Genomic DNA, 8720 nt, shown 5'->3' with positions numbered 1-8720 from the left:
AAACCTTTCCTATGTGCCAGGATCTGGCTGTGTTCTATCAGTGGTACACATTATTTTCCCTTTCACTTATTTTAATTTATATCATCTATCACAACACCTTGTTATCTGCTTCCATCTTCCACTTCTCAACCATTAATATTCAAGCAGTATTTATTGAGTATATAATAAATACTGACATTCTGAGACATTTGTTCACTCACTTAATAATTACCAACAAGCAGCAAGTAATATTATCCCCATTTTATTTTTTTAAAGATTTGTTTAGTTATTTTAGAGAAAGAACATGGAGGGGAGAGGCAGAGGGAGAAAGAAATACTAAGCAGACTCTGTGCTACGCATGGAGCCCCACAGAGGGCTCAATCTCACAACCTTGAGCCAAACCGGAGCCAAAACCAAAAGTCGGATGCTTAACTGACTGCGCCACCAAGGCACCCCATCCCCATTTTAAAAATGAGAAAATGGAGACTCAAAAGCTTAAGAATATAGGATCCTGAGTAGGAAGAGGAGGGAGGTATTCTTTTTCTTCCCCAGAAATCTTCCAGTTGTGTCATATACTCAGCTCCTTAACATTCCGCCTTAATTTGAACCATATCTCTTTCTGACAAAGAATTCTTCCTTGGGCACATTCTCCTTACACCTTAGATCTGTTTATTATTATTTTTTAAATTTGCCTTCTCCTATTTCATTCCCTTTACATTGCTACCCATAAGCAAAATTAAATCTATCATATTGATCCACTCAGATCCACTCTATTTTCTGTTTTTTCTGAAGTGCACAACATTTTGGGTAGCTCTCATTAAGAAAATGTTTTATTCTTCCACAATATTTGTCATGGGAGATAGATAGATAGATAGATAGATAGATAGATAGATAGATAGATATAATCATTATATTATATTATTCCAAGTTATATGGGAATAATATATGGGGTAGGTATATTTAATGTGAAAACAAGTTTACATTTTGCATTTCCTAGCAATTTCTTCCGCTATTGCCTTCATCTAGGTCTTCATAATACTAAAATTGTGTTCTGATTGATCTCTATCACCTCCAGTGTTTCCCACCTCCAAGGCAGACTACTTGAGACTAGTAGATTAATTTTCCCAAAATACAACCCTAGTACCATACCTCTCTAGTTCAGATACTTTTGAAGGCTCCAAACTGGTATTGGATAAATTGTCAAATCAATAACTTGTATTTTAATAACCTATTCATTTAGGCTCTAACTTTCTTTTTAAACCTCATTTTGTACCACTTTTCTTAATATACTTTATTCTTCAACCACACTCGTCTAGTTGATTTTTCCATAAGTGCAAAATAAATACTAAGTATGTTGATGCCATTCACATTTTAGAAATATCCTTAACACTTGGCCCTTGATAATATTTCTCACATCTTGATGATACTCCTCCAGTTAAATGACTAAATTGTGGATGGAGCCTACTCTTCTTATCTAGAAAAGACCTTTACCACTTCTCAATTTCCATAGCATTGTCTACACCACTTACACAAAATTCACAGCTTTCTGTCTGTGTTGCTGATATCTTATTTCCATTTTAGAAATAGAGGGAAGGAGTCCAAGAAGGAGGAGGAGTAGGAGACCTTAGTTTTGTCTGGTCCCAGGAATTCAGCTAGATAGCTATTAAATCATGGTGAACACGTGTGAACTCAACTAGGGATCTAAGAAAAGAATAGCTGCAACTCTACAAATAGAAAAGTGATCACTTTCTGCAAGGTAAGAGGTGTGGAGAAGTGAATGTGAGGTGATATATGGGAAGATAAACCATGGACAGAGGGAGCCTCCATCAGCCAGCTACTGGAAAGTGATACAGCAGTGAAGCACAAAATCAGAACTTTTAGAATTCTGCTCCAATGAGGGATGTCCCTGCCTGAAAAGTGCTCAGGTGGAGAAGTGGGGTGGAATCCTAGGTGAGACAGTGTGGTCTCAGGATCCTCATCACAGGAAGACCGGGGGAGCCTGAGTGCAGCAGAGCTCCTAGGCATCAGAGAAGCAAAGCCAGCTACAATCAGCAACCCCAGGAGTAGGCTCTCAGCCTGGTGTTGCTTAAATCATGAAGCATGGCACCATCAGGTGACTGTTCTCTGAGCAGAAGCCCAGCAAGTCACGGAACCACGGGGAGACTCCCCTACCCTCCCCCCGGAGGAGCTGCACTGGTGCACACCACAGGAGTCTATAGGGTTTGAAGACTCAAAAGGGCGTCATGTGGACTGAGACAGAAACAATTGGTCACAGGCTGGGTGAGCATGGAGTGCAGACAGAGACCATGGAAACAGAAGTGATTGACTACTTTTCCCTGAGGGTTTACTGAGCAATGGGACCCCAAGCTTTCGGCTTCTGGGCTGGAGATTGGGAGGCCGCCATTTTCATTCTCATCCTCTAAAGCAGTGCAGAAAGCCTTCACTGAACAAAAACTACAGAAGGCAATCCCAAGCCACTTACTTAGCCTGGCCCCCTGTCAAGAGCGGTGCAATTCTGTCTGGGGCAAAGACACCTGAGAATCAGCATAAAAGACCCCTCCCCGAGAAGATCAGCAAAAATTTCCAGCTAGACCAAGTTTACCCATCACACAGAACTGCAAAACACCAGCACTAGGAGAAAAGAGTATATAGAATTCATGTTTTTTCCCCCACGATTCTTTAGACTTTCAATTTTAACTTGTTTTTGTCTTTCCCTTTTCAACCAATTTCTTATTTTAACAATTCAGTTTCTTCTGACAAACAGACCAAAATATACCTGGAATCTAGTGTATTGCTCTGTTCTCTTCACTTATCTGATCATATTCTCTCTTTTTATTTCCTCCTCCTCCTCCCCCTCCTCCTCCTCCTCCTCCTCCTTCTTCTTCTTCTTTGGTTAAAGACTTTTAATTTTCATCTTTATAGTAACATTCTATCCTTTCAATGTACTGAATTTTATTTTTGTATATATATCAGTTTTCCTTTCTTTACAATTTTGGGATATAGTTTCCTCTAACAAACAGACCAAAATACACCCAGGATACAATGTATGGCTCTGTTCTGTTCACCTGTCTGATTATATTCTCTTTCTCTCTTTTTTCGGTTTCAGGTCTCCTCTGATTTGTTTAGTATATATTTCTCTGGGGTCATTGTTGCCATTTTAGTAATTTCTTCTCTCATTCATCTATCCTTCTCTGTACAGAATGACAATATGGAAAAACTCACCTCAAAAAAGAACAAGAGGTAATACTGACTGCCAGGGACCTAATCAGTATGTATATAAGTAAGATGTCAACTAGGGTTCAGAATAATGCTTATAAAGATACTATTACCTGGGCTTATAAAAGGTGTAGAAGACACTAGAGAATCTCTTTCTGGAGAAATAAAAGAACTAAAATCTAATCAAGTCAAAATCAAAAAAGCTATTAAAGAGATGCAATAAAAAATGGAGGCTCTAACTGCTAGGATAAATGAGGGAGAAGGGAGAATTAGTGATATAGAAGACCAGATGATGGAGAATAAAGAAGCTGAGAAAAAGAGAGATAAACAACTACTGGATCATGAGGGGAGAATTCAAGAGATAAGTGATACCATAAAACAATATTAAAATAATTGGAATTCCAGAACAAGAGGAAAGAGAGAGTGGTGGGGGAGGCAAAATGTATATTAGAGCAAATTATGGCCAACTTCGCTAATCTGGGGAAGGAAAGAAGCATTCAAGCCCAGGGGGCACAGAGAACCCCCCTCCAAATCAATAAAAATAGGTCTACATCTCAACATAGAATAGTGAAACGTGCAAATCTCAGAGAAAAAGAGAAAATCCTGAAAGCAGTTCAGGAGAAGAGGTCTGTAACATACAAGGGTAGAAACATTAGACTGGCAGCAGACCTATCCACAGAGACCTGGCAGGCCAGAAAGGACTGGCATTGATATGGGGATGCTAATGAGAAAAATATGCAGCCAAGAATAATTTATCCAGCAAGGCTGTCATTCAAAATAGGAGAGATAAAAAGTTTCCAGGAAAAACAAGAACTAAAAGAATACATGGTCGCCAAACCAAACTGAAAGAAATATTACAGGGGATCCTTTAAGCGAAGAGAGAGCCCAAAAGTAACAATGATCAAAAAGGAACAGAGATAATTTACACAAACAGTGACTTTACACATAATACAATGGATCTAAATTCATATTTTTCATACTTACTCTGAATGCAAATGGGCTAAATGCCCTAATCAAAAGACACAGGGTATCAGATTGGATAAAAAAGCAAGACTCATCCATATGCTGTTTGCAAGAGATTCATCTTAGATCCAAAGACACCTCCAGATTGGAAATGAGGAGGTAGAAAACCATTTACCATGCTAATGAACATCAAAAGAAAGTTGGAGTAGCAATCCTTATATCAGATAAATTAGATTTTAAACCAAAGATTGTAAGAAAAGATGAGAAAGGACACTATATCATAATTAAAGGGTTTATCCAACAAGAAGATCTAACAATTGTAAATATTTATGCCCCTAGCATGGAAGCACCCAATTATATAAATAAATTAATAACAAAATTAAAGAAACACATTGATAATATTACAATAATAGTAGGGGACCCAAATAAATAAAATCATGATTGAAAGAGGAGAGATCACAACCAACACCCAAGAAATACAAAAAATTATAAGAACATATTATAAGCAACTATATGCCAACAAATTAGGCAATCTGGAAGAAATGGATGCATTCCTAGAGACATATAAACTACCAAAACTGAGACAGGAAGAAATAGAAAACCTGAACAGACCCATAACCAGTAAAGAAATTGAAGCAGTCATCAAAAATCTCCTAACAAACAAGAGTCCAGGGCCAGATGGCTTCCCAGGGGAATTCTATCAAACATTTAAAGAAGAACTAATACCTATTCTGAAGATGTTTCAAAAAAATAGAAATGGAAAGAAAACTTCCAAACTCTTTCTATAGGCCAGGATTACCTTGATCCCCAAATCAGACAAAGACCCCACCGAAAAGAATTACAGAATAATATCCTTCATGAACATGGATGCAAAAATTCTCACCAAAATACTAGCCAATAGGATCCAACAGTACATTAAAAGGATTATTCACCGCGACGAAATGGGATTTATTCCTGGGCTAAAAGGATGGTTCAACATTCACAAATCAATCAACGTGATATATCACATTAATAAAAGAAAGGACAAGAAACACATGATCCTCTCAACTGATGAAGAAAAAGCATTTGACAAAATACAGCATTCTTTCTTGATTAAAACTCTCCACAGTGTAGGGATAGAGGGAACATACCTCAATATCATAAAAGCCATCTATAAAAAACCCACAGCGAATATCATTCTCAATGGGGAAAAACTCAGAGCTTTCCCCCTGAGGTCAGGAACACGGCAGGGATGTCCACTCTCACTACTGCTGTTCAACATAGTACTAGAAATCCTAGCCACAGCAATCAGACAACAAAAAGAAATAAAAGGCAACTGAATCAAAAAAGAAGAAGTGAAACTCTCACTCTTCACATATGATGTGATACTTTATGTGGAAAACCCAAAAGACTCCACCCCAAAACTGCTAAAACTCCTACAGGAATTCAGTAAAGTGGCAGGATATAAAATCAATCCACAGAAATCAGTGGCATTTCTATACACTAACAATGTGACTGGAGAAAGAGAAATTAAGGAATTAATCCCATTTACAATTGTGCTAAAAACCGTAAGATACCTAGGAATAAACCTAACCAAAGAGGCAAAGGATCTTTACTAAGAAAACTATAGAGCACTCATGAAAGAAATGAGGAAGACACAAAGAATGGAAAAACGTCCCATGCTCATGGATTGGAAGAACAAAGATTGTGAAAATGTCTATGGTACCTAGAGCAACATGGACATTCATTGCAATCCCTATCAAAATACCATCGACATTTTTCATAGAGCTGGAACAAATAACCCTAAAATTTGTATGGAAGCAGAAAAGATCCTGAATACCCACAGGAATGTTGAAAAAAAAAAAACCAAAGCTGGTGGCATCACCATTCCAGACTCCAAGCTGTATTACAAAGCTCTAATCATCAAGACAGGATGGTACTGGCACAAAAACAGATACATAAATCAATGGAACAGAATAGAGAATCCAGAAATGGACCCTCAACTCTACGGTCAACTAATCTTCGACAAAGCAGGAAACAATGCGCAATGGAAAAAAAACAGTCTCTCAACAAATGGTGTCAGGAAAATTGGATTGTCACAAGCAGAAGAATGAAACTGGACCATTTTCTTACACCATTCACAAAAATAGACTCAAAATGGATTAAAGACCTAAATGTGAGACAGGAATCCATCAAAATCCTAGAAGAGAATATAGTCAACAAGCCTGTGACCTTGGCCCCAGCAACTTCTTGTTCGACATGTCTCCAAAAGCAAGGGAAACAAAGGCAAAATGAACTATTGGGACTTCATCGAGATAAAAAGCTTTTGCACAGCAAAGGAAACAGCTGACAAAACCAAGATGACTGACAGAATGGGAGAAGATATTTGCAAATGATACATCAGATAAAGGGCTACTACCTAAAATCTATAAAGCACTTATCAATCTCAACACCCAAAGAACAAATAATCCAATTAAGAAATGGCAGAACACATGAACAGACATTTCTCCAAAGAAGACATATAAATGGCCAGCAGACACTTGAAAAAGTGCTCAACATCACTCAGCATCAGGGAAATACAAATCAAAACCACCATGAGATACCACCACACACCCATCAGAACGGCTAAAATCAACAAGTCAGGAAACAAAAGATGTTGACGAGGATGTGGGTAAAGGGGAATCCTCTTTCACTGCTGGTGGGAATGCAAACTAGTGCAGCCACTCTGGAAAACAGTATGTTCCTCAAAAAGGTAAAAATAGAGCTACACCATGACCCAGCAATTGCACTACTGGGTATTTACCCCAAAGATACAAATGTAGTGATACGAAGGGGCACCTGCTCCCCAGTGTTTATAACAGCAATGTCCACAATAGCCAAACTATGGAAAAAGCCCAGATGTCCATCAACAGATGAATGGGTAAAGAAGATGTGGTGTATATACACAATGGAATACTACTCAGCCATCAAGAAATGAAATCTTGCCATTTGCAACAACATGGATGGAACTAGAAGGTATTATGCTAAGCAAAATAAGTCAATCAGAGAAACACAATTATCATATGATCTCACTTATATGTGGAATTTAAGAAACAAAAGAGGTTCATAGGGGAAGAGAGGAAAAACTAAAACAGGATGAAATCAGAGAGGAAGACAAACCATAAGAGATTCTTAATCATAGGAAACAAATTGAGGGTTGTTGGAGGAGAGGGGAGAGGGGGGTGGGGAATGGGGTAACTGGATGATGGACATCAAGGAAGGTATGTGATATAATGAACTTGGGTATTATATAAGACTGAAAAATCACTAACCTCCACCTCTGAAATCAATAATACATTATATGTTAATTAACTGAATTTAAATTTAAAAAAAGGAAAAAATAGAGGGAAAACTGCATTTCTGAATTTTTTTTACTCCAAGGATTCTGGCAAAGTTCCATGTTCTTTAATATCTATTTTCCTAAAAATGGTCATGCACAATACGGCACTTTCTCCATTAAATACAAAACAATGCTGAAATTCCCGAACTGTGAAATCTTTGAGGAAAGAACTATATAATCTTTTACATATACACATTCTTTGTGACAAGTTCTAGATGTTTCGATAACACTCTGATACTTCTCTATACTATATCCCTTATTATTTTGCATTAATTATTTTAATGTCTTTTTTATTGTTATGTTAATCACATTACATGTAATGTAATGTAATACATTACATCATTAGTTTTTTAAATAATTTTTTACTGTTATGTTAATCACTATACATCACATCATTAGTTTCTGAGGTAGTGTTCCATGATTCATTGTTTGTGCATAACACCAAGTGTCCTCTTTAATACCCATCACCAGGCTAACCCATCCCCCTACCCCCCTCCCCTCTAGAACCCTCAGTTTGTTTTTCAGAGTCCATCATCTCTCATGGTTCGTCTCCCCCTCCGATTTCCCCCACTTCATACTTCCCCTCCTGCTACCTTCTTTTTTTTTTCTTAACATATATTGCATTATTTGTTTCAGAGGTACAGATCTGTGATTCAACAGTCTTGCACAATTCCTAGAGCTCACCATAGCACATACCCTCCCCAATGTCTATCACCCAGCCACCCCATCCCTCCCACCCCCCACCACTCCAGCAACCCTCAGTTTGTTTCCTGAGATTAAGAATTCCTCATATCAGTGAGGTCATATGATACATGTCTTTCTCTGATTGACTTATTTCACTCAGCATAACACCCTCCAGTTCCATCCATGTCGTTGCAAATGGCAAGATCTCATTGCTTTCCATGGCTGCATAATATTCCATTGTGTATATATACCACCTTTTCTTTATCCATTCATCTGTTGATGGGCATCTTGGCTCTTTCCACAGTTTGGCTATTGTGGACATTGCTGCTATAAACACTGGGGTGAACGTGCCCCTTCGGATCACTACATTTGTATCTTTCTGGTAAATACCCAGTAGTGCAATTGCTGGATCGTATGGTAGCTCTATTTTCAACTATTTGAGGAACCTCCATACTGGTTTCCAGAGTGGTTGCACCAGCTTGCATTCCCACCAACAGTGTAGGAGGGTTCCCCTTTCTCC

Source organism: Callorhinus ursinus, unplaced genomic scaffold, assembly GCF_003265705.2.
Source record: "Callorhinus ursinus isolate GAN/ISIS: 27379988/994484 unplaced genomic scaffold, GSC_fseal_2.0 scaffold24, whole genome shotgun sequence".
Classification (NCBI taxonomy): Eukaryota; Metazoa; Chordata; class Mammalia; order Carnivora; family Otariidae; genus Callorhinus; species Callorhinus ursinus.
Note: the sequence above shows the minus strand (reverse complement) of the source record.